Source organism: Hemitrygon akajei, chromosome 32, assembly GCF_048418815.1.
Source record: "Hemitrygon akajei chromosome 32, sHemAka1.3, whole genome shotgun sequence".
Taxonomy (NCBI): Eukaryota; Metazoa; Chordata; class Chondrichthyes; order Myliobatiformes; family Dasyatidae; genus Hemitrygon; species Hemitrygon akajei.
The window spans coordinates 35,821,320-35,845,789 of NC_133155.1; the positions used below are offsets into that span (position 1 = coordinate 35,821,320).

The following is a 24,470-nucleotide window of genomic DNA, read 5'->3' on the forward strand; positions in this document are numbered from 1 at the left end:
TTGTGTAGAATCCAGTGGATTAAATGGATATTGATGGATACCATTCAATATAATTCCACAGGATTACAAACAAATCAGTCTGCCGTAATATGAAAGCCCATTGGATCAAATTTCATTTGTATTATTTACACTAAACGCAATACTATTGGGAAACATTTATTAATGTCTCTTAATTGTCATGAATTTCATATAGAAGCTGCAGGTGATGAGTGTGTACAGCTGTAATTTTTGCACATATGATTGCTTTTCTTTAATATTTTATCATTTAATGTATTTTGCATCCTGCTCCATCTGAAGGTTGCATCTTAAGGGTTGCAGGAGCTTTTGGAAAGCATCAAGTTGGATAAGTCAGCAGGACCAGACAAGACTACTGTGGGAGGCGAGGGAGGAGATTGCTGAGCCTCTGGCGATGATCTTTGCATCATCAATGGGGACGGGAGAGGTTCCGGTGGATTGGAGGGTTGCGGATGTTGTTCCTTTATTCAAGAAAGGGAGTAGAGATAGCCCAGGAAATTATAGACCAGTGAGTCTTACTTCAGTGGTTGGTAAGTTGATGGAGACGATCCTGAAAAGCAGGATTTATGAACATTTGGAGAGGTATAATATGATTAAGAATAGTCAGCATGGTTTTGTCAAAGGAAGGTCGTGCCTTACGAGCCTGATTGAATTTTTTGAGGATGTGACTAAACACATTGATGAAGGAAGAGCAGTAGATGTAGTGTATATGGATTTCAGCATGGCATTTGATAAGCAAGGCTTATTGAGAAAGTAGGGAGGCATGGGATCCAAGGGGACATTGCCTTCTTCATCCAGAACTGGCTTGCCTACAGAAGGCAAAGAGTGGTTGTAGGTGGGCCATATTCTGCGTGGAGGAAAAGGGAAGAGGTCCTGGAAGAAGACTACAGGGAGTTAGGAAGGAAATTGAAGAGCAGGACCTCAAAGGTAGTAATCTCAGGATTACTGCGACAGTGAGAATAGGAATAGAATCAGGTTGAGGATAAATGTGTGGCTGAGGGAATGGAGTAGGGGGCAGGGATTCAGATTTCTGGATCATTGGGACCTCTTTTGGAGCGGGTGTGACCTGTACAAAAAGGATGGGTTGCTCTTGAATCCCAGGGGGACCAATATCCTGGCGGGCAGGTTTGATAGAGCTGTTGGGGAAAGTTTAAACTAGTTTGGCAGGGGGGTGGGAATCAGAATGTGAGTGCAGGGATTAAGGTAGAAGGACAAGGGCATGATACTAAGAGTTCTGAGTTGATGAGGAAGGACAGGCAGGGGACAGAACATAATTGTAGCCAGTTAAAGGGGTTGAAATGTGTCTTTTTCAATGCTAAGAGTATTAGGAACAAGGAGGATGAATTAAGAGCATGGATTAGTACGTGGAACTACGATGTTGTGGCCATTACTGAAACTTGGTTGGAGGAAGGGCAGGATTAGATGATGCAGGTCCTGGGGTTCAGGTGTTTTAAAAGGAACAGGATGGGAGGTAGAAAAGGGGGGGGGGGGAGTGGCATTGCTGGTCAGGGATAGTATCACAACCATAGAAAGGGAGGATGCTGCCGAGGGAGCGTCCACGGAGTCAGTCTGGGTGGAAGTCATAAATAAGAAGGGATCAATCACTGTGCTGGGAGTAGTCTATCGGCCCCCAAATAGCCCTCAGGACACCGAGGAGCAGATAAGCAGGCAGATTTTAGAATGGTGCAGGAAATACAGGGTAGTAGTTATGGGTGATTTCAACTTCCCTCATTCACTGGCACCTCCTGAGTACAAGGGGGATAGATGGGGCTGAATTTGTCAGGTGTGTTCAAAAAAGATTCCTGACACAGTATGTGGACCGGCTGACGAGAGGAAAGGCTATACTGGATCTAGTTCTGGGTAATGAATGTGGTCAGGTGACAGACCTCTTGGTGGGGGAGCATTTTGGTGAGAGTGACCACAACTCCCTTAGCTTTAGATTAGCTATGGAAAGGGATAAAATCAGACGAAATGGTAAAGTGCTTAACTGGGGAAGGACTAACTTTGAAGGGATGAGGCAGGAACTAGCGAGAGTAAATTGGAAACAGATGTTCAAAGGGGAAAGCACAGAAGTAATGTGGGAGAAATTTAGGGACCACTTGAGCTGGGTTCAGGATAGGTTTGTCCCACTGAGGCAAGGAAAAAATGGTAGGAAAAGGGAACCATGGCCGACGAAACACGTGAGGCAACTCGTCAAGAGGAAAATGGAAGCATGTGTTAGATATAAGAAGCAGGAAGTAGGAGGGGCTCATGAGAAATATAGGGTAGCCAGGAAGGAGCTAAAGAAAGGACTTAGGAGAGCTCGAAGGGAGCATGAGAAACCTTTGCATGTAGGATTAAGGAGAACCCCAAGGCATTCTATGCGTATGTGAAGAATAGGAGGATGACGAGAACGAAGGTGGGACCACTAAAGGATAAAGAGGGCAACATGTGCCTGGAGGCGGAGGAGGTTGGGGAGGTCCTAAATGAATACTTTGCTTCAGTATTCACAAGTGAAAAGGATCTTGATCAGGATGAGGTCGAAGTTGAGCAGGCCTGTGTGCTGGACAATGTGGAGATTAAGGAAGAAGTAGTGCTGGATCTTCTTAAAAACATTAGGATTGATAAAACCCCAGGGCTGGATATGATACACCCCAGGTTGTTGTGGAAATTGAGAGAAGAGATCGCAGGAGCATTAGCTATGATCTTTGAATCCTCTTTGGCTGCAGGGGAAGTGCCGGAGGACTGGAGAATGGCAAATGTAGTTCCCTTGTTTAAAAAAGGTAATAGGGAGAAACCTGGGAACTATAGACCAATGAATCTTACGTCGGTGGTCTGCAAATTATTGGAAAGGATTCTTAAGGATAGGATCTATGAGTATTTGGGGAAATACAGTCTACTCATGGATAATCAACATGGCTTTGTGAAGGGAAGATCGTGCCTCACTAGCCTGATTGAGTTTTTTGAAGGGGTAACAAAAGAAATTGATGAGGGTAGGGCAGTGGATGTGGTCTATATGGACTTCAGCAAAGCATTTGACAAGGTCCCTCATGAGAGACTCATCCAGAAAGTCATGAGGCATGGGATAAGTGGAACATTGGCTGTTTGGATAAAAAATTGGCTTAAAGGAAGAAAGTAGAGGGTAGTTGTGGAAGGAAGGTATTCTGCCTGGAGGTTGGTGATCAGTGGAGTGCCGCAGGGATCTGTCCTGGGACCCCTGCTATTTGTGATTTTTATAAATGACCTGGATGTAGAGGCAGAAGGATGGGTGAGTAAGTTTGCGGATGACACGAAGATTGGAGGAGTTGTGGATGGAGCTGTAAGTTGTCGTAGGTTACAAGAGGACATAGACAGGCTGTAGAGTTGGGCAGAAACATGGCAGATGGAGTTCAATCCGGATAAGTGTGAGGTGATGCATTTTGGAAGGACAAACCAGAAGACTGAGTACAGGATTAATGGTCAGTTACTTAAGTGTGGATGAACAGAGGGACCTTGGGGTTCAAATCCATACATCCCTCAAGGTCGCCGCACAGGTTGATAGGGTAGTTGAGAAGGCCTATGGGTTGCTCGGCTTCATTAGCCGGGGGATTGAGTTCAAGAGTGGAGAGGTCATGTTGCAACTCTACAAATCTCTGGTGAGACCACACTTAGAGTATTGTGTTCAATTCTGGTCACCTCATTATAGGAAGGATGTGGAAGCTATGGAGAGGGTGCAGAGTAGATTTACCAGGATGTTGCCTGGTTTGGAGAACAAGTCATAAGAAGCAAGGTTAGCAGTCCTGGGACTTTTCTCTTTGGAGCGTAAAAGAATGAGAGGGGACTTGATAGAGGTCTACAAGATTATGAGAGGCATAGATAGGGTAGATAGTCAGTACCTGTTTCCCAGGGCACCAATAGCAAACACCAGAGGGCATATGAACAAAATTAAGGGAGGGAAGTTTAGGGGAGACATTAGGGGTAAGTTGTTTTTTTTTTTGTTTTTTTTTCCACGAAGAGTTGTGAGTGCCTGGAATGACTTGCCAGGGATGGTGGTGGAGGTTAAGACATTAGGGGTATTTAAGAGCCTCTTGGACAGGCACATGGGATGGAAGAAAAATGGAGGGTTATGGGGTAGTGTGGGTTTAGTACTTTTTTTAAGGATTATATGGGTCGGCACAACATGGAGGGCTGAAGGGCCTGTACCGTGCAGTAGTGCTCTATGGTTCTATGGAGGTCGGTCACCAGTGGAGTGCCTCAGGGATCTGTGCTGGGACCCCTACTCTTTGTGATTTTTATAAATAACCTGGATGAAGAAGTGGATGAATTAAATTTGCTGATGACACAAAGGTTGGAGGTGTTGTGGATAGTGTGGATAGTCAGAGGTTACAGCGGGACATTGGTAGGATGCAAAACTAGGCTGAGAATTGGCAGATGGAGTTCAAACCAGATAAGTCTAAGTGGTTCATTTTGGTAGGTCAAATATGATGACAGAGTATAGTATTAATGGTAAGACTCTTGGCAGTGTGGAGGATCAGAGGGATCTTGGGAGTCCGAGTCCATAGGACGCTCAAAGCAGCTGCGCAGGTTGACTCTGTGGTTAAGAAGGCGTATAGTGTATTGGCCTTCATCAATCATGGAATTGAATTTAGGAGCCGAGAGGTAATGTTACAGCTTTATAGGACCCTGGTCAGACCCCACTTGGAGTACTGTGCTCAGTTCTGGTCGCCTCACTACAGGAAGGATGTGGAAGCCATAGAAAGAGTACAGAGGAGATTTACAAGAGTGTTGCCTGGATTGGGGAGCTTGCCTTATGAGAATAGGTTGAGTGAGCTCAGCCTTTTCTCCTTGGAGCGACGGAGGATGAGAGGTGACCTGATAGAGGTGTACAAGATGATGAGAGGCATTGATCATGTGGATAGTCAGAGGCTTATCCCAGGGCTGAAATGGCTAGCACGAGAGAGCACAGTTTTAAGGTGCTTGGAAGTAGGTACAGAGGAGATGTCAGGGATAAGTTTTTTTTACGCAGAGAGTGGTGAGTGCATGCGTGAGATGGGCTGCTGGCGACGGTGGTGGAGGCGGATACGATAAGTTCTTTTTAAGAGACTCCTGGATAGGTACATGGAGCTCAGAAAAATAGAGGACTATGTAACCCTCTATGTAATCCTCAATCCTATAAAATCCTCTATTTTCCCCTAGGTAATTTCTAAGGTAAGGACATGTTCAGCACAACTTTGTGGGCCAAAGGGCCTGTATTGTGCTGTAGGTTTTCTATGTTTCTATGTTCTAAAATCTGTGAAAGGAAGAATTACATTTACACAGAATCCTTCTCAACCTCCAGGTGCAATGGTTGTCTGTTCAAATGACCTCTCACAAACAGCAGAGTAATACTGACCGGTTACTCAGTTTCTGTTGTTGCTCTCAGAGAATTCCCTGGGAAAAAGGCAATTACTGGTGCAGCTGAGGTAGTGTTGCAGATGGACGGAAATCTGTACCTGACAGCCCCATGTCAGGTCAGGGGATTGGTCTGTTCTCACACTCTAAAGAAGTGGTTCCCAAACTTTTTAGGGTTACCACACCCTTGGCTCCCAGACCAATGCCTCCCTCTCCCTTTCCGGCCATTACATAACGATTATAAAAAATCCTGAAAAAACAAATAGAAACTGCAAATTTAAAGCAGTGACAAACAATTGCAAGAATTATTGAAATCTACTTAAAGCTACAATAAAATTATTTCTTTATTTAATTACAGTAAAAACAATTTTCTTCAACAATCTTAGAGTGTACATTATTAGTACAACTATTCACTACATCATTGTGTATCGGGCATTTTCCTTTTGAGAGCCATCTGATTTCTGTGTGCCAACAGCAAGTGTTCAAACTCTTCATCATTCTTATAAGGCTCTCAAAATAGTTGAGCAGTGAGAGCATAGGACTGATCTTGTTTACCACTGCTTAACAGGATTTGGCGATTTGTCCAGCCAATCACTTAGGTTTTTGTGCAATGAGATGTCACCTGTGAATTATACAGTGAATGGTAAATATGTTAGGTACAGCGTTGTTCAAGAAGGTGGTAACCCCATGGTGGTGTCCTGTTGTTGGTGGCCCTGATCTATTGCACAAGCAAGAATATTGGTGAGTGGAATGCCCTTCTCTTTGAAATATTGCTCAACAACCCAAAATGAAGCTCCTGCTTCGGATCAGTTTCTCATCTCCTTACAAGTTACAACTCTTGAACCGTGCTTTCATGAGAGAAACATAACTGAGATGCAGAGATGCCTGGAAAAGTTGACTCATCCAACTGCAGAGCAAATTCTGTTGTTCTAAGTATGTTGCACAATGTGTCTTCCACATTCTCAGACATTTCGTCTGTTTGTCTTTGAACAGAGTTGTTGCTGAGTAGAAGTATTTTAATTATTTGATCCAGTGACTTATGCAAAACTGTACTCAAACCTCTCTAACTGCTGTTTGAATTCTCCGTTCGTATGGGGCTTTCCAGATTTAACAATAAACAATGAAATGTTATATGCAGCATGTAAACCATCAACGGTTTGTTGTGAAGTTCTGGCAAACATGTTTTGAAGTGTTTCCCATTCCTGAAAATAAGCCAAGTTCTTATTTGCATTATCAGAGTGTATTCTCTTCAGATGTTCAAGGAGCCTTCAAATGTGGTCAAGACCATTCAAAAGGGCAGATTCTGAACTTTACCCCATTAAACACCATATCCTAATTCACAGGAATTGTGCCATTGTGTGATTAGAGTATGGGAATTACATTAGCTAATGCTATAGTATAGCAGTGAATGGCAATAATGTGCGGGCTGGGCCCAGAAATGACACGATTTCTTCCGTTCAGATTTCGCATGATATGCCAAATGCAGAAGTATCACATTACTCTTCAACAATTGTAATGTCTTGAGCAAAGTCTCAAAATGGTGATTTAGCAAGAGATGAGGTGATTATATGATTATTATAATCAATTATGAAGCACTGAGAATCAAATGCTTGTTTAAAGTATTTTATTTCCTCAGCTGCCCCCTTGCTACTGAACCCCATCCCCACTTACTCCTCTATCTTTATCATCCCTTTAGAAACTCCCATCACCCCCGGGGCTGAGGTGATATCACCCACTTTGAGAACCACTGCACTAGAGCATCACATTCAGTGTCATGGCTAAATGCATCACGTTTTAAGGCATTACGGTTAAGTGCAAGGTAAAAAGACATTCATCATAACTTTTAATTGGCAAATGAGATTTGGTAAATTGATTTACTGTTGTTACAGTGACAGACTTTCCATAAATACAGATCATTTCATCACACAGTGAATTGAGGTAGTACAAGGGAAAGCATTAGCAGAATGCAGAATAAAGTTCAGCTTCAGATAAAGTGCTGTGCAGGCCGATGATATGGCACGACATCATAATGAGGTGGATTGTGAGGTCAGGTGTCCATTTTATTGTACGAGTGGACCATAATTCCTTCTCATGGATATTTCAAGATTTAACTGAATTAACAAATGAACGAGTTCTAGTGATTTTGCACATTACTAACTAAAATACCACTCACCTCTCACTTGTTTTCTCAAGTTTTACCCTGCGCAAACAAGTATAACTTCAGAGGGAACTGGGAGTTGATGTAAATATTCTCCAGGACCATCAATTAACTTCAAATTTACATAGATTGCATCTACTTATCTAAATATCTTGTGAGAATGCGAGCAGTGGCCCCTTACAGGCAGGACCGAGCAAGAAAGGAACTACTTTAGGAGCAGATTATCATACTGTGCTGAGTAATTCCACATGGCAATGGGCAACAATGGCCTGATTTAAAACAAACACTGAAGTTACACACGTCAATATTTTCAGTTACTCAACCTTTAAGTGAATCTTTAACAGCACCATAAGTATTCCATTAAAATGCTTTAATGTTTTGGTTAGTAAGTAAAACCATTTTTGGTCTCTGTGTCAGGCTCCAGTCAATTCTGATTACCCCAAAGCACTATTTCAGTACCAGCAGAGGGTGGACTGATTATATCAACTGCTTTTTCAATCATTCAACTTTCCTGTAACTCGGAGCAGAGCAGAAACTCAAAGTTGACTCACTGTTGTGATGGAAAATAACTGGTTCTTTGAGTCTCAACAGTAGAGGCCTGGACACAAACAGTTTTAATAATAAGGAATTTATTTACAAGGGGAAGTCGGGTCAACACAAGCAACTACAATATTCTAACAAAAAACACATAGGGTTAACATGTGTGGGGAAGATCGGGTTGGCTGTACAATACACAGAAAGCGGTGTGGGGACAGGGTACAGTTACACATACAGAAAGAACAAGGGAAAAGCACTACAACAGCTATCCCCCTTGACCTTGGATAGCTGCGGCTCCCTTACTAGGACAAACGATAAACCTTCCCAAACATAAATCAATGCACTTACCTTCAATGAGGTGGTCTGTAAGAGAGCGCGAGTCAGGCACAAGTCTCACCTTTTATAGCATGGGGCTGGGTGAGATAATCCAATTAAAGTGACCAATAATTTAGGTGTGCATTGATTAGTTGGGAGGGACCAAATGTTGATTGGCGTGTGGTGTGTCCTCCGACCAGCCAGGTGGCAGTGTGTCTATCACTTGGCCGGTATCTCTGGATACACTCACCCTGCACGAAGTTGTCTCACTCTGGACAAAGTTGACCTATTCTGCACAAAGTTGATCTACTCTGCACAAAGTTGACCTACTCTACACAAAGTTGTCTCACTCTGCACAAAGTTGTCTCACTCTGCACAAAGTTGTCTCACTTTGCACAAAGTTGACCTACTCTGCACAAGGTTGACCTACTCTGCACAAAGTTGTCTCACTCTGCACAAAGTTGTCTCACTTTGCACAAAGTTGACCTACTCTGCACAAAGTTGACCTACTCTGCACAAAGTTGTCTCACTCCGCACAAAGTTGTCTCACTCTGCACAAAGTTGTCTCACTTTGCACAAAGTTGACCTACTCTGCACAAGGTTGACCTACTCTGCACAAAGTTGTCTCACTCTGCACAAAGTTGTCTCACTCTGCACAAAGTTGTATCACTTTGCACAAAGTTGACCTACTCTGCACAAAGTTGACCTACTCTGCACAAAGTTGTCTCACTCTGCACAAAGTTGACCTACTCTGCACAAAGTTGTCTCACTCTGCACAAAGTTGTCTCACTCTGCACAAAGTTGACTCACGCAGTTCAAAGTTGGCCAGATTCAGTTCCTCAGACACTGTGTGGACCAGGTCAGATTCATTTACTCAGATACTTTGTGGTCCAGTCAGACTCAGTTCTTCAGATGGTGTGTGTGCCCAGTTCCTCAGATGGTGTGTGTGTGCCCAGTTCCTCAGATGGTGTGTGTGTGCCCAGTGATTCAGTTCCACAGATGGTGTGTGTGCCCAGTTTCTCAGATGGTGTGTGTGTGCCCAGTTCCTCAGATGGTGTGTGTGCCCAGTTCCTCAGATGGTGTGTGTGTGCCCAGTTCCTCAGATGGTGTGTGTGTGCCCAGTTCCTCAGTTGGTGTGTGTGTGCCCAGTTCCTCAGATGGTGTGTGTGCCCAGTTCATCAGATGGTGTGTGTGCCCAGTTCCGCAGATGGTGTGTGTGCCCAGTTCCTCAGATGGTGTGTGTGTGCCCAGTTCCTCAGATGGTGTGTGTGCCCAGTTCCTCAGATGGTGTGTGTGCCCAGTTCCTCAGATGGTGTGTGTGCCCAGTTCCTCAGATGGTGTGTGTGCCCAATGATTCAGTTCCACAGATGGTGTGTGTGCCCAGTTCCTCAGATGGTGTGTGTGTGCCCAGTTCCGCAGATGGTGTGTGTGTGCCCAGTTCCTCAGATGGTGTGTGTGTGCCCAGTGACTCGGTTCCTCAGATGGTGTGTGTGCCCAGTTCCTCAGATGGTGTGTGTGCCCAGTTCCTCAGTTGGTGTGTGTGCCCAGTTCCTCAGATGGTGTGTGTGCCCAGTGACTCGGTTCCTCAAATGGTGTGTGTGTGCCCAGTTCCTCAGATGGTGTGTGTGTGCCCAGTGATTCAGTTCCACAGATGTTGTGTGTGCCCAGTTCCTCAGATGGTGTGTGTGCCCAGTTCCTCAGTTGGTGTGTGTGCCCAGTTCCTCAGATGGTGTGTGTGCCCAGTTCCTCAGATGGTGTGTGTGCCCAGTTCCTCAGATGGTGTGTGTGCCCAGTTCCTCAGATGTTGTGTGTGTGTGCCCAGTTCCTCAGATGGTGTTTGTGTGCCCAGTTCCTCAGATGGTGTGTGTGCCCAGTTCCTCAGATGGTGTTTGTGTGCCCAGTTCCTCAGATGGTGTGTGTGCCCAGTGACTCGGTTCCTCAGATGGAGTGTGTGCCCAGTTCCGCAGATGGTGTGTGTGCCCAGTTCCTCAGATGGTGTGTGTGCCCAGTTCCTCAGAAGGTGTTTGTGTGCCCAGTTCCTCAGATGGTGTGTGTGCCCAGTTCCTCAGATGGTGTTTGTGTGCCCAGTTCCTCAGATGGTGTGTGTGCCCAGTGACTCGGTTCCACAGATGTTGTGTGTGCCCAGTTCCTCAGATGGTGTGTGTGCCCAGTGCCTCAGTTGGTGTGTGTGCCCAGTTCCTCAGATGGTGTGTGTGCCCAGTTCCTCAGATGGTGTGTGTGCCCAGTTCCTCAGATGGTGTGTGTGCCCAGTTCCTCAGATGTTGTGTGTGTGTGCCCAGTTCCTCAGATGGTGTTTGTGTGCCCAGTTCCTCAGATGGTGTGTGTGCCCAGTTCCTCAGATGGTGTTTGTGTGCCCAGTTCCTCAGATGGTGTGTGTGCCCAGTGACTCGGTTCCTCAGATGGAGTGTGTGCCCAGTTCCGCAGATGGTGTGTGTGCCCAGTTCCTCAGATGGTGTGTGTGCCCAGTTCCTCAGAAGGTGTTTGTGTGCCCAGTTCCTCAGATGGTGTGTGTGCCCAGTTCCTCAGATGGTGTTTGTGTGCCCAGTTCCTCAGATGGTGTGTGTGCCCAGTGACTCGGTTCCTCAGATGGTGTGTGTGCCCAGTTCCGCAGATGGTGTGTGTGCCCAGTTCCTCAGATGGTGTGTGTGCCCAGTTCCTCAGATGGTGTGTGTGCCCAGTGACTCGGTTCCTCAGATGGTGTGTGTGCCCAGTTCCGCAGATGGTGTGTGTGCCCAGTTCCTCAGATGGTGTGTGTGCCCAGTTCCTCAGATGGTGTGTGTGCCCAGTTCCGCAGATGGTGTGTGTGCCCAGTGACTCGGTTCCTCAGTTGGTGTGTGTGCCCAGTTCCGCAGATGGTGTGTGTGCCCAGTTCCTCAGATGGTGTGTGTGCCCAGTTCCGCAGATGGTGTTTGTGTGCTCAGTTCCTCAGTTGGTGTGTGTGCCCAGTTCCTCAGATGGTGTGTGTGTGCCCAGTGACTCGGTTCCTCAGATGGTGTGTGTGCCCAGTTCCGCAGATGGTGTGTGTGCCCAGTTCCTCAGATGGTGTGTGTGCCCAGTTCCGCAGATGGTGTGTGTGCCCAGTTCCGCAGATGGTGTGTGTGTCCAGTTCCTCAGATGGTGTGTGTGCCCAGTTCCTCAGATGGTGTGTGTGTGCCCAGTTCCTCAGATGGTGTGTGTGCCCAGTTCCTCAGATGGTCTGTGTGCCCAGTTCCTCAGATGGTGTGTGTGCCCAGTTCCTCAGATGGTGTGTGTGCCCAGTTCCGCAGATGGTGTGTGTGCCCAGTTCCTCAGATGGTGTGTGTGCCCAGTTCCGCAGATGGTGTGTGTGCCCAGTTCCGCAGATGGTGTGTGTGTCCAGTTCCTCAGATGGTGTGTGTGCCCAGTTCCTCAGTTGGTGTGTGTGTGCCCAGTTCCTCAGATGGTGTGTGTGCCCAGTTCCTCAGATGGTGTGTGTGCCCAGTTCCTCAGATGGTCTGTGTGCCCAGTTCCTCAGATGGTGTGTGTGCCCAGTTCCTCAGATGGTGTGTGTACCCAGTTCCTCAGATGGTGTGTGTGCCCAGTGACTCGGTTCCTCAGATGGTGTGTGTGCCCAGTTCCTCAGATGGTGTGTGTGTGCCCAGTTCCTCAGATGGTGTGTGTGTGCCCAGTTCATCAGTTGGTGTGTGTGCCCAGTTCCTCAGATGGTCTGTGTGCCCAGTTCCTCAGATGGTCTGTGTGCCCAGTTCCTCAGATGGTGTGTGTGCCCAGTTCCTCAGATGGTGTGTGTGCCCAGTGACTCGGTTCCTCAGATGGTGTGTGTGCCCAGTTCCTCAGATGGTGTGTGTGCCCAGTTCCTCAGATGGTGTGTGTGCCCAGTTCCTCAGTTGGTGTGTGTGCCCAGTTCCTCAGATGGTGTGTGTGTGCCCAGTTCCTCAGATGGTGTGTGTGCCCAGTTCCTCAGATGGTGTGTGTGTGCCCAGTTCCTCAGATGGTGTGTGTGCCCAGTTCCTCAGATGGTGTGTGTGTGCCCAGTTCCTCAGATGGTGTGTGTGCCCAGTTCCTCAGATGGTGTGTGTGCCCAGTTCCTCAGATGTTGTGTGTGCCCAGTGACTCGGTTCCTCAGATGTTGTGTGTGCCCAGTTCTTCAGATGTTGTGTGTGCCCAGTTCCGCAGATGGTGTGTGTGTGCCCAGTTTCTCAGATGGTGTGTGTGCCCAGTTTCTCAGATGGTGTGTGTGCCCAGTTCCTCAGATGGTGTGTGTGTGCCCAGTTCCTCAGATGGAGTGTGTGTGCCCAGTTCCTCAGATGGAGTGTGTGTACCCAGTTCCTCAGATGGTGTGTGTGTGCCCAGTTCCTCAGATGGTGTGTGTGCCCAGTTCCTCAGATGGTGTGTGTGCCCAGTTCCTCAGATGGAGTGTGTGTACCCAGTTCCTCAGATGGTGTGTGTGTGCCCAGTTCCTCAGATGGTGTGTGTCTGCCCAGTTCCTCAGATGGAGTGTGTGTACCCAGTTCCTCAGATGGAGTGTGTGTACCCAGTTCCACAGATGGTGTGTGTGTGCCCAGTTCCTCAGATGGTGTGTGTGCCCAGTTCCTCAGATGGTGTGTGTGCCCAGTTCCTCAGATGGTGTGTGTGCCCAGTTCCTCAGATGGTGTGTGTGTGCCCAGTTCCGCAGATGGTGTGTGTGTGCCCAGTTCCTCAGATGGTGTGTGTGCCCAGTTCCTCAGTTGGTGTGTGTGCCCAGTTCCTCAGATGGTGTGTGTGTGCCCAGTTCCTCAGATGGTGTGTGTGTACCCAGTTCCTCAGATGGTGTGTGTGTGCTCAGTTCCTCAGATGGTGTTTGTGTGCCCAGTTCCTCAGTTGGTGTGTGTGCCCAGTTCCTCAGATGGTGTGTGTGTACCCAGTTCCTCAGATGGTGTGTGTGCCCAGTTCCTCAGTTGGTGTGTGTGCCCAGTTCCTCAGATGGTGTGTGTGTGCCCAGTTCCTCAGATGTTGTGTGTGCCCAGTTCCTCAGTTGGTGTGTGTGCCCAGTTCTGCAGATGGTGTGTGTGTCCAGTTCCTCAGTTGGTGTGTGTGTGCCCAGTTCCTCAGATGGTGTGTGTGCCCAGTTTCTCAGATGGTGTGTGTGCCCAGTCCCTCAGTTGGTGTCTGTGCCCAGTTCTGCAGATGGTGTGTGTGTACCCAGTGATTCGGTTCCTCAGATGGTGTGTGTGCCCAGTTCCTCAGATGGTGTGTGTGCCCAGTTCCTCAGATGGTGAGTGTGCCCAGTTCCTCAGATGGTGTGTGTGTGCCCAGTTCCTCAGATGGTGTGTGTGCCCAGTTCCTCAGATGGTGTGTGTGCCCAGTTCCTCAGTTGGTGTGTGTGTGCCCAGTTCCTCAGATGGTGTGTGTGCCCAGTTCCTCAGTTGGTGTCTGTGCCCAGTTCTGCAGATGGTGTGTGTGCCCAGTTCCTCAGATGGTGTGTGTGCCCAGTTCCTCAGATGGTGTGCGTGCCCAGTTCCTCAGATGGTGTTTGTGTGCCCAGTTCCTCAGATGGTGTGTGTGCCCAGTGACTCGGTTCCTCAGATGGAGTGTGTGCCCAGTTCCGCAGATGGTGTGTGTGCCCAGTTCCTCAGATGGTGTGTGTGCCCAGTTCCTCAGAAGGTGTTTGTGTGCCCAGTTCCTCAGATGGTGTGTGTGCCCAGTTCCTCAGATGGTGTTTGTGTGCCCAGTTCCTCAGATGGTGTGTGTGCCCAGTGACTCGGTTCCTCAGATGGTGTGTGTGCCCAGTTCCGCAGATGGTGTGTGTGCCCAGTTCCTCAGATGGTGTGTGTGCCCAGTTCCTCAGATGGTGTGTGTGCCCAGTGACTCGGTTCCTCAGATGGTGTGTGTGCCCAGTTCCGCAGATGGTGTGTGTGCCCAGTTCCTCAGATGGTGTGTGTGCCCAGTTCCTCAGATGGTGTGTGTGCCCAGTTCCGCAGATGGTGTGTGTGCCCAGTGACTCGGTTCCTCAGTTGGTGTGTGTGCCCAGTTCCGCAGATGGTGTGTGTGCCCAGTTCCTCAGATGGTGTGTGTGCCCAGTTCCTCAGATGGTGTGTGTGCACAGTGACTCGGTTCCTCAGATGGTGTGTGTGCCCAGTTCCGCAGATGGTGTGTGTGCCCAGTTCCGCAGATGGTGTGTGTGCCCAGTTCCTCAGATGGTGTGTGTGCCCAGTTCCGCAGATGGTGTTTGTGTGCTCAGTTCCTCAGTTGGTGTGTGTGCCCAGTTCCTCAGATGGTGTGTGTGTGCCCAGTGACTCGGTTCCTCAGATGGTGTGTGTGTGCCCAGTTCCTCAGATGTTGTGTGTGCCCAGTTCCTCAGATGTTGTGTGTGCCCAGTTCCTCAGTTGGTGTGTGTGCCCAGTTCTGCAGATGGTGTGTGTGTCCAGTTCCTCAGATGGTGTGTGTGTGCCCAGTTCCTCAGATGGTGTGTGTGCCCAGTTTCTCAGATGGTGTGTGTGCCCAGTCCCTCAGTTGGTGTCTGTGCCCAGTTCTGCAGATGGTGTGTGTGTACCCAGTGATTCGGTTCCTCAGATGGTGTGTGTGCCCAGTTCCTCAGATGGTGTGTGTGCCCAGTTCCTCAGATGGTGAGTGTGCCCAGTTCCTCAGATGGTGTGTGTGTGCCCAGTTCCTCAGATGGTGTGTGTGCCCAGTTCCTCAGATGGTGTGAGTGCCCAGTTCCTCAGTTGGTGTGTGTGTGCCCAGTTCCTCAGATGGTGTGTGTGCCCAGTTCCTCAGTTGGTGTCTGTGCCCAGTTCTGCAGATGGTGTGTGTGCCCAGTTCCTCAGATGGTGTGTGTGCCCAGTTCCTCAGATGGTGTGTGTGCCCAGTTCCTCAGATGGTGTTTGTGTGCCCAGTTCCTCAGATGGTGTGTGTGCCCAGTGACACGGTTCCTCAGATGGAGTGTGTGCCCAGTTCCGCAGATGGTGTGTGTGCCCAGTTCCTCAGATGGTGTGTGTGCCCAGTTCCTCAGAAGGTGTTTGTGTGCCCAGTTCCTCAGATGGTGTGTGTGCCCAGTTCCTCAGATGGTGTTTGTGTGCCCAGTTCCTCAGATGGTGTGTGTGCCCAGTTCCTCAGTTGGTGTCTGTGCCCAGTTCTGCAGATGGTGTGTGTGCCCAGTTCCTCAGATGGTGTGTGTGCCCAGTTCCTCAGATGGTGTGTGTGCCCAGTTCCTCAGATGGTGTTTGTGTGCCCAGTTCCTCAGATGGTGTGTGTGCCCAGTGACTCGGTTCCTCAGATGGAGTGTGTGCCCAGTTCCGCAGATGGTGTGTGTGCCCAGTTCCTCAGATGGTGTGTGTGCCCAGTTCCTCAGAAGGTGTTTGTGTGCCCAGTTCCTCAGATGGTGTGTGTGCCCAGTTCCTCAGATGGTGTTTGTGTGCCCAGTTCCTCAGATGGTGTGTGTGCCCAGTGACTCGGTTCCTCAGATGGTGTGTGTGCCCAGTTCCGCAGATGGTGTGTGTGCCCAGTTCCTCAGATGGTGTGTGTGCCCAGTTCCTCAGATGGTGTGTGTGCCCAGTGACTCGGTTCCTCAGATGGTGTGTGTGCCCAGTTCCGCAGATGGTGTGTGTGCCCAGTTCCTCAGATGGTGTGTGTGCCCAGTTCCTCAGATGGTGTGTGTGCCCAGTTCCGCAGATGGTGTGTGTGCCCAGTGACTCGGTTCCTCAGTTGGTGTGTGTGCCCAGTTCCGCAGATGGTGTGTGTGCCCAGTTCCTCAGATGGTGTGTGTGCCCAGTTCCTCAGATGGTGTGTGTGCCCAGTGACTCGGTTCCTCAGATGGTGTGTGTGCCCAGTTCCGCAGATGGTGTGTGTGCCCAGTTCCGCAGATGGTGTGTGTGCCCAGTTCCTCAGATGGTGTGTGTGCCCAGTTCCGCAGATGGTGTTTGTGTGCTCAGTTCCTCAGTAGGTGTGTGTGCCCAGTTCCTCAGATGGTGTGTGTGTGCCCAGTGACTCGGTTCCTCAGATGGTGTGTGTGCCCAGTTCCGCAGATGGTGTGTGTGCCCAGTTCCTCAGATGGTGTGTGTGCCCAGTTCCGCAGATGGTGTGTGTGCCCAGTTCCTCAGATGGTGTGTGTGCCCAGTTCCTCAGTTGGTGTGTGTGTGCCCAGTTCCTCAGATGGTGTGTGTGCCCAGTTCCTCAGATGGTCTGTGTGCCCAGTTCCTCAGATGGTGTGTGTGCCCAGTTCCTCAGATGGTGTGTGTGCCCAGTTCCGCAGATGGTGTGTGTGCCCAGTTCCTCAGATGGTGTGTGTGTGCCCAGTGACTCGGTTCCTCAGATGGTGTGTGTGTGCCCAGTTCCTCAGATGTTGTGTGTGCCCAGTTCCTCAGATGTTGTGTGTGCCCAGTTCCTCAGTTGGTGTGTGTGCCCAGTTCTGCAGATGGTGTGTGTGTCCAGTTCCTCAGTTGGTGTGTGTGTGCCCAGTTCCTCAGATGGTGTGTGTGCCCAGTTTCTCAGATGGTGTGTGTGCCCAGTCCCTCAGTTGGTGTCTGTGCCCAGTTCTGCAGATGGTGTGTGTGTACCCAGTGATTCGGTTCCTCAGATGGTGTGTGTGCCCAGTTCCTCAGATGGTGTGTGTGCCCAGTTCCTCAGATGGTGAGTGTGCCCAGTTCCTCAGATGGTGTGTGTGTGCCCAGTTCCTCAGATGGTGTGTGTGCCCAGTTCCTCAGATGGTGTGAGTGCCCAGTTCCTCAGTTGGTGTGTGTGTGCCCAGTTCCTCAGATGGTGTGTGTGCCCAGTTCCTCAGTTGGTGTCTGTGCCCAGTTCTGCAGATGGTGTGTGTGCCCAGTTCCTCAGATGGTGTGTGTGCCCAGTTCCTCAGATGGTGTGTGTGCCCAGTTCCTCAGATGGTGTTTGTGTGCCCAGTTCCTCAGATGGTGTGTGTGCCCAGTGACACGGTTCCTCAGATGGAGTGTGTGCCCAGTTCCGCAGATGGTGTGTGTGCCCAGTTCCTCAGATGGTGTGTGTGCCCAGTTCCTCAGAAGGTGTTTGTGTGCCCAGTTCCTCAGATGGTGTGTGTGCCCAGTTCCTCAGATGGTGTTTGTGTGCCCAGTTCCTCAGATGGTGTGTGTGCCCAGTTCCTCAGTTGGTGTCTGTGCCCAGTTCTGCAGATGGTGTGTGTGCCCAGTTCCTCAGATGGTGTGTGTGCCCAGTTCCTCAGATGGTGTGTGTGCCCAGTTCCTCAGATGGTGTTTGTGTGCCCAGTTCCTCAGATGGTGTGTGTGCCCAGTGACTCGGTTCCTCAGATGGAGTGTGTGCCCAGTTCCGCAGATGGTGTGTGTGCCCAGTTCCTCAGATGGTGTGTGTGCCCAGTTCCTCAGAAGGTGTTTGTGTGCCCAGTTCCTCAGATGGTGTGTGTGCCCAGTTCCTCAGATGGTGTTTGTGTGCCCAGTTCCTCAGATGGTGTGTGTGCCCAGTGACTCGGTTCCTCAGATGGTGTGTGTGCCCAGTTCCGCAGATGGTGTGTGTGCCCAGTTCCTCAGATGGTGTGTGTGCCCAGTTCCTCAGATGGTGTGTGTGCCCAGTGACTCGGTTCCTCAGATGGTGTGTGTGCCCAGTTCCGCAGATGGTGTGTGTGCCCAGTTCCTCAGATGGTGTGTGTGCCCAGTTCCTCAGATGGTGTGTGTGCCCAGTTCCGCAGATGGTGTGTGTGCCCAGTGACTCGGTTCCTCAGTTGGTGTGTGTGCCCAGTTCCGCAGATGGTGTGTGTGCCCAGTTCCTCAGATGGTGTGTGTGCCCAGTTCCTCAGATGGTGTGTGTGCCCAGTGACTCGGTTCCTCAGATGGTGTGTGTGCCCAGTTCCGCAGATGGTGTGTGTGCCCAGTTCCGCAGATGGTGTGTGTGCCCAGTTCCTCAGATGGTGTGTGTGCCCAGTTCCGCAGATGGTGTTTGTGTGCTCAGTTCCTCAGTAGGTGTGTGTGCCCAGTTCCTCAGATGGTGTGTGTGTGCCCAGTGACTCGGTTCCTCAGATGGTGTGTGTGCCCAGTTCCGCAGATGGTGTGTGTGCCCAGTTCCTCAGATGGTGTGTGTGCCCAGTTCCGCAGATGGTGTGTGTGCCCAGTTCCTCAGATGGTGTGTGTGCCCAGTTCCTCAGTTGGTGTGTGTGTGCCCAGTTCCTCAGATGGTGTGTGTGCCCAGTTCCTCAGATGGTCTGTGTGCCCAGTTCCTCAGATGGTGTGTGTGCCCAGTTCCTCAGATGGTGTGTGTGCCCAGTTCCGCAGATGGTGTGTGTGCCCAGTTCCTCAGATGGTGTGTGTGCCCAGTTCCTCAGATGGTGTGTGTGCCCAGTTCCGCAGATGGTGTGTGTGCCCAGTTCCGCAGATGGTGTGTGTGTCCAGTTCCTCAGATGGTGTGTGTGCCCAGTTCCTCAGTTGGTGTGTGTGTGCCCACTTCCTCAGATGGTGTGTGTGCCCAGTTCCTCAGATGGTGTGTGTGCCCAGTTCCTCAGATGGTGTGTGTGTGCCCAGTTCCTCAGATGGTGTGTGTGCCCAGTTCCTCAGATGGTGTGTGTGCCCAGTTCCTCAGATGGTGTGTGTGTGCCCAGTTCCTCAGATGGTCTGTGTGCCCAGTTCCTCAGATGGTGTGTGTGCCCAGTTCCTCAGTTGGTGTGTGTGCCCAGTTCCTCAGATGGTGTGTGTGCCCAGTTCCTCAGATGGTGTGTGTGTGCCCAGTTCCTCAGATGGTCTGTGTGCCCAGTTCCTCAGATGGTCTGTGTGCCCAGTTCCTCAGATGGTGTGTGTGTGCCCAGTTCCTGAGATGGTGTGTGTGCCCAGTTCCTCAGATGGTGTGTGTGCCCAGTTCCTCAGATGGTGTGTGTACCCAGTTCCTCAGATGGTGTGTGTGCCCAGTGACTCGGTTCCTCAGATGGTGTGTGTGCCCAGTTCCTCAGATGGTGTGTGTGTGCCCAGTTCCTCAGATGGTGTGTGTGTGCCCAGTTCATCAGTTGGTGTGTGTGCCCAGTTCCTCAGATGGTCTGTGTGCCCAGTTCCTCAGATGGTGTGTGTGCCCAGTTCCTCAGATGGTGTGTGTGCCCAGTTCCTCAGATGGTGTGTGTGCCCAGTGACTCGGTTCCTCAGATGGTGTGTGTGCCCAGTTCCTCAGATGGTGTGTGTGCCCAGTTCCTCAGATGGTGTGTGTGTGCCCAGTTCCTCAGATGGTGTGTGTGCCCAGTTCCTCAGATGGTGTGTGTGTGCCCAGTTCCTCAGATGGTGTGTGTGCCCAGTTCCTCAGATGGTGTGTGTGTGCCCAGTTCCTCAGATGGTGTGTGTGCCCAGTTCCTCAGATGGTGTGTGTGCCCAGTTCCTCAGATGTTGTGTGTGCCCAGTGACTCGGTTCCTCAGATGTTGTGTGTGCCCAGTTCCTCAGATGTTGTGTGTGCCCAGTTCCTCAGATGGTGTGTGTGTGCCCAGTTCCTCAGATGGAGTGTGTGTGCCCAGTTCCTCAGATGGAGTGTGTGTACCCAGTTCCTCAGATGGTGTGTGTGTGCCCAGTTCCTCAGATGGTGTGTGTGCCCAGTTCCTCAGATGGTGTGTGTGCCCAGTTCCTCAGATGGAGTGTGTGTACCCAGTTCCTCAGATGGTGTGTGTGTGCCCAGTTCCTCAGATGGTGTGTGTGTGCCCAGTTCCTCAGATGGAGTGTGTGTACCCAGTTCTTCAGATGGAGTGTGTGTACCCAGTTCCACAGATGGTGTGTGTGTGCCCAGTTCCTCAGATGGTGTGTGTGCCCAGTTCCTCAGATGGTGTGTGTGCCCAGTTCCTCAGATGGTGTGTGTGCCCAGTTCCTCAGATGGTGTGTGTGTGCCCAGTTCCGCAGATGGTGTGTGTGTGCCCAGTTCCTCAGATGGTGTGTGTGCTCAGTTCCTCAGTTGGTGTGTGTGCCCAGTTCCTCAGATGGTGTGTGTGTGCCCAGTTCCTCAGATGGTGTGTGTGCCCAGTTCCTCAGTTGGTGTGTGTGCCCAGTTCCTCAGATGGTGTGTGTGTGCCCAGTTCCTCAGATGTTGTGTGTGCCCAGTTCCTCAGTTGGTGTGTGTGCCCAGTTCTGCAGATGGTGTGTGTGTCCAGTTCCTCAGTTGGTGTGTGTGTGCCCAGTTCCTCAGATGGTGTGTGTGCCCAGTTCCTCAGATGGTGAGTGTGCCCAGTTCCTCAGATGGTGTGTGTGTGCCCAGTTCCTCAGATGGTGTGTGTGCCCAGTTCCTCAGATGGTGTGTGTGCCCAGTTCCTCAGTTGGTGTGTGTGTGCCCAGTTCCTCAGATGGTGTGTGTGCCCAGTTCCTCAGTTGGTGTCTGTGCCCAGTTCTGCAGATGGTGTGTGTGCCCAGTTCCTCAGATGGTGTGTGTGTACCCAGTTCCTCAGATGGTGTGTGTGTGCCCAGTTCCTCAGATGGTGTGTGTGTGCCCAGTTCCTCAGATGGTGTGTGTGCCCAGTTCCTCAGATGGTGTTTGTGTGCTCAGTTCCTCAGATGGTGTGTGTGTGCCCAGTGACTCGGTTCCTCAGATGGTGTGTGTGTGCCCAGTTCCTCAGATGGTGTGTGTGTGCCCAGTTCCTCAGATGGTGTGTGTGCCCAGTTCCTCAGATGGTGTGTGTGTGCCCAGTTCCTCAGATGGTGTGTGTGTACCCAGTTCCTCAGATGGTGTGTGTGCCCAGTTCCTCAGATGGTGTTTGTGTGCTCAGTTCCTCAGATGGTGTGTGTGTGCCCAGTGACTCGGTTCCTCAGATGGTGTGTGTGTGCCCAGTTCCTCAGATGGTGTGTGTGTGCCCAGTTCCTCAGATGGTGTGTGTGCCCAGTTCCTCAGTTGGTGTGTGTGCCCAGTTCCTCAGATGGTGTGTGTGTGTGTGCCCAGTTCCTCAGATGGTGTTTGTGTGCCCAGTTCCTCAGATGGTGTGTGTGCCCAGTTCCTCAGATGGTGTGTGTGCCCAGTTCCTCAGTTGGTGTGTGTGCCCAGTTCCTCAGATGGAGTGTGTGCCCAGTTCCGCAGATGGTGTGTGTGCCCAGTTTCTCAGTTGGTGTGTGTGCCAAGTTCCTCAGATGGTGTGTGTGTGCCCAGTTCCTCAGATGGTGTGTGTGTGCCCAGTTCCTCAGATGGTGTGTGTGCCCAGTTCCTCAGATGGTGTGTGTGCCCAGTTCCTCAGTTGGTGTCTGTGCCCAGTTCCTCAGATGGTGTGTGTGTGTCCAGTTCCTCAGATGGTGTGTGTGTGCCCAGTTCCTCAGATGGTGTGTGTGTGCCCAGTTCCTCAGATGGTGTGTGTGCCCAGTTCCTCAGATGGTGTGTGTGCCCAGTTCCTCAGATGGTGTGTGTGTGCCCAGTTCCTCAGATGGTGTGTGTGCCCAGTTCCTCAGATGGTGTGTGTGCCCAGTTCCTCAGATGGTGTGTGTGCCCAGTTCCTCAGTTGGTGTGTGTGCCCAGTTCCTCAGATGGTGTGTGTGTGTGTGCCCAGTTCCTCAGATGGTGTTTGTGTGCCCAGTTCCTCAGATGGTGTGTGTGCCCAGTTCCTCAGATGGTGTGTGTGCCCAGTTCCTCAGTTGGTGTGTGTGCCCAGTTCCTCAGATGGAGTGTGTGCCCAGTTCCGCAGATGGTGTGTGTGCCCAGTTTCTCAGTTGGTGTGTGTGCCAAGTTCCTCAGATGGTGTGTGTGTGCCCAGTTCCTCAGATGGTGTGTGTGTGCCCAGTTCCTCAGATGGTGTGTGTGTGTCCAGTTCCTCAGATGGTGTGTGTGTGCCCAGTTCCTCAGATGGTGTGTGTGTGCCCAGTTCCTCAGATGGTGTGTGTGCCCAGTTCCTCAGATGGTGTGTGTGTGCCCAGTTCCTCAGATGGTGTGTGTGCCCAGTTCCTCAGTTGGTGTGTGTGCCCAGTTCCTCAGATGGTGTGTGTGTGTGTGCCCAGTTCCTCAGATGGTGTTTGTGTGCCCAGTTCCTCAGATGGTGTGTGTGCCCAGTTCCTCAGATGGTGTGTGTGCCCAGTTCCTCAGTTGGTGTGTGTGCCCAGTTCCTCAGATGGAGTGTGTGCCCAGTTCCGCAGATGGTGTGTGTGCCCAGTTTCTCAATTGGTGTGTGTGCCAAGTTCCTCAGATGGCGTGTGTGTGCCCAGTTCCTCAGATGGTGTGTGTGTGCCCAGTTCCTCAGATGGTGTGTGTGTGCCCAGTGATTCAGTTCCACAGATGGTGTGTGTGTGCCCAGTTCCTCAGATGGTGTGTGTGTGCCCAGTTCCGCAGATGGTGTGTGTGCCCAGTTCCTCAGATGGTGTGTGTGCCCAGTTCCTCAGTTGGTGTCTGTGCCCAGTTCCTCAGATGGTGTGTGTGTGTCCAGTTCCTCAGATGGTGTGTGTGTGCCCAGTTCCTCAGATGGTGTGTGTGTGCCCAGTTCCTCAGATGGTGTGTGTGCCCAGTTCCTCAGATGGTGTGTGTGCCCAGTTCCTCAGATGGTGTGTGTGTGTGTGCCCAGTTCCTCAGATGGTGTGTGTGTGCCCAGTTCCTCAGATGGTGTGTGTGCCCAGTTCCTCAGATGGTGTGTGTGCCCAGTTCCTCAGATGGTGTGTGTGCCCAGTTGCTCAGATGGTGTGTGTGCCCAGTGACTCGGTTCCTCAGATGGTGTGTGTGCCCAGTTCCTCAGATGGTGTGTGTGCCCAGTTCCTCAGATGGTGTGTGTGCCCAGTTCCTCAGATGGAGTGTGTGTGCCCAGTTCCTCAGATGGTGTGTGTGCCCAGTTCCTCAGATGGTGTGTGTGCCCAGTTCCTCAGATGGTGTTTGTGTGCTCAGTTCCTCAGATGGTGTGTGTGTGCCCAGTTCCTCAGATGGTGTGTGTGTGCCCATTTCCTCAGATGGTGTGTGTGCCCAGTTCCTCAGTTGGTGTGAGTGCCCAGTTCCTCAGATGGTGTGTGTGTGTGTGCCCAGTTCGTCAGATGGTGTTTGTGTGCCCAGTTCCTCAGATGGTGTGTGTGCCCAGTTCCTCAGATGGTGTGTGTGCCCAGTTCCTCAGTTGGTGTGTGTGCCCAGTTCCTCAGATGGTGTGTGTGTGCCCAGTTCTTCAGATGGTGTGTGTGCCCAGTTCCTCAGATGTTGTGTGTGCCCAGTTCCTCAGATGGTGTGTGCGTGTGTGCCCAGTTCCTCAGATGGTGTGTGTGTGCCCAGTTCCTCAGTTGGTGTGTGCGTGTGTGCCCAGTTCCTCAGATGGTGTGTGTGCCCAGTTCCTCAGTTGGTGTGTGTGCCCAGTTCCTCAGATGGTGTGTGTGCCCAGTGACTCGGTTCCTCAGATGGTGTGTGTACCCAGTTCCTCAGATGGTGTGTGTGTGCCCAGTTCCTCAGATGGTGTGTGTGTGCCCAGTTCCTCAGATGGTGTGTGTGCCCAGTTCCTCAGATGGTGTGTGTGCCCAGTTCCTCAGATGGTGTGTGTGTGCCCAGTGACTTGGTTCCTCAGATGGTGTGTGTGCCCAGTTTCTCAGATGGTGTGTGTGCCCAGTTCCTCAGATGGTGTGTGTGCCCAGTTCCTCAGATGGTGTGTGTGTGCCCAGTTCCTCAGATGGTGTTTGTGTGCCCAGTTCCTCAGATGGTGTGTATGTGCCCAGTTCCTCAGATGGTGTGTGTGCCCAGTTCCTCAGATGTTGTGTGTGCCCAGTTCCGCAGATGGTGTGTGTGCCCAGTTCCTCAGATGGTGTTTGTGTGCCCAGTTCCTCAGATGGTGTGTGTGCCCAGTTCCTCAGATGGTCTGTGTGCCCAGTTCCTCAGTTGGTGTGTGTGCCCAGTTCCGCAGATGGTGTGTGTGCCCAGTTCCGCAGATGGTATGTGTGCCCAGTTTCTCAGTTGGTGTGTGTGCCCAGTTCCACAGATGGTGTGTGTGCCCAGTTTCTCAGATGGTGTGTGTGCCCAGTTTCTCAGATGGTGTGTGTGCCCAGTGATTCAGTTCCACAGATGGTGTGTGTGCCCAGTTTCTCAGATGGTGTGTGTGTGCCCAGTTCCTCAGATGGTGTGTGTGCCCAGTTCCTCAGATGGTGTGTGTGTGCCCAGTTCCTCAGATGGTGTGTGTGTGCCCAGTTTCTCAGATGGTGTGTGTGCCCAGTTATTCAGTTCCACAGATGGTGTGTGTGCCCAGTTTCTCAG

General features: G+C 50.9%; 1 protein-coding gene across 8 annotated transcripts in view; it reads left to right on the top strand.

Moving 5' to 3' along the window:
* The window catches only part of LOC140719810 (regulating synaptic membrane exocytosis protein 3-like), a 387,400-nt gene that overhangs the window by 286,603 nt on the left and 76,327 nt on the right, over positions 1-24,470 (top strand). The gene's annotated exons all lie outside the window — the stretch shown is intronic.